The sequence below is a fragment of the Triticum dicoccoides genome, chromosome 7A, assembly GCF_002162155.2.
Source record: "Triticum dicoccoides isolate Atlit2015 ecotype Zavitan chromosome 7A, WEW_v2.0, whole genome shotgun sequence".
Classification (NCBI taxonomy): domain Eukaryota; kingdom Viridiplantae; phylum Streptophyta; class Magnoliopsida; order Poales; family Poaceae; genus Triticum; species Triticum dicoccoides.
The window spans coordinates 376,024,963-376,025,907 of NC_041392.1; positions in this window are offsets into that span (position 1 = coordinate 376,024,963).

Here is a 945-nt window from a genome sequence, read left to right on the forward strand (position 1 = left end):
ATGGGCATGGCATGAAGCAATTCAGAGGCCGGAGCCTTATAGTGAGTGTTATCGGTCATCCAGTCCAAGACCCAGGTGTTGATATCTTCAAGATCACCTATGATATGCAGTGTAGTGTAGAAGTGAAGAATAAGCTCCTCATTCCAATCAACAATGTCAGAGAAAAATTTGAGGAGGCCTGCATTATCAAGCACACCGAGCACAGGAGAGAAACAAGGCAATGATTCCATGTCCACATGAGGAATATGCTCATGGAGAAGATTTTGTCCTTATTGAAAAGCAGTGAAGAATAGAAGTTGGCCTGGCTGGCAGTCCGGAAGCGCTTCCTCCTAAGACGAGCAGAGTCATAAGGATTGTAGTCAGTGAAGAATACATGCTTGCCAAAGAAGTCATCAGCCTTGAAATTTTGCTTCTTCAAGAAGGGATCCTTTGGCATGGGGAGAGGAGTGTCAGTCAATTGCATCACAACCTCAGGGATCTCGATCTCAGGTTCCACATGCTGAGGAATTTCATGTACTTATTCAGTGGTAGCCTGGGACTTCAATTCTTCATTTACATTTTCATCAGCACTAGTGGCTGGAATTTCTTCATGGATGGACGGAGTTGCACGAGGTTCTTCCGATCCCATTTGAACTTCAGTAGTCACTTGGGACTGAGGAATTTGTTGCAGAGGAGTGAACAAAGGATAATTGGGGTGCTGACTTTCCCAAAAGTCATCGTTCGGCACTGGAGTGGTGCATCCAATGTCCACATCGACTTCTTCATCCATTTCTTCAACGCCGACCTCTTCAGTAGTGAACTAAGGCATGGGCGATGAGATAATTCGGGTTGAAGGGTTTTCATCGACTTCAATTTCTTCATCCAACTGCTCTGACGAAGCAGCAGAAGGATTCTCTTCATCAGATTCACTTGGAACCACATAGTCTTCATCAAAAGGAACAAGGT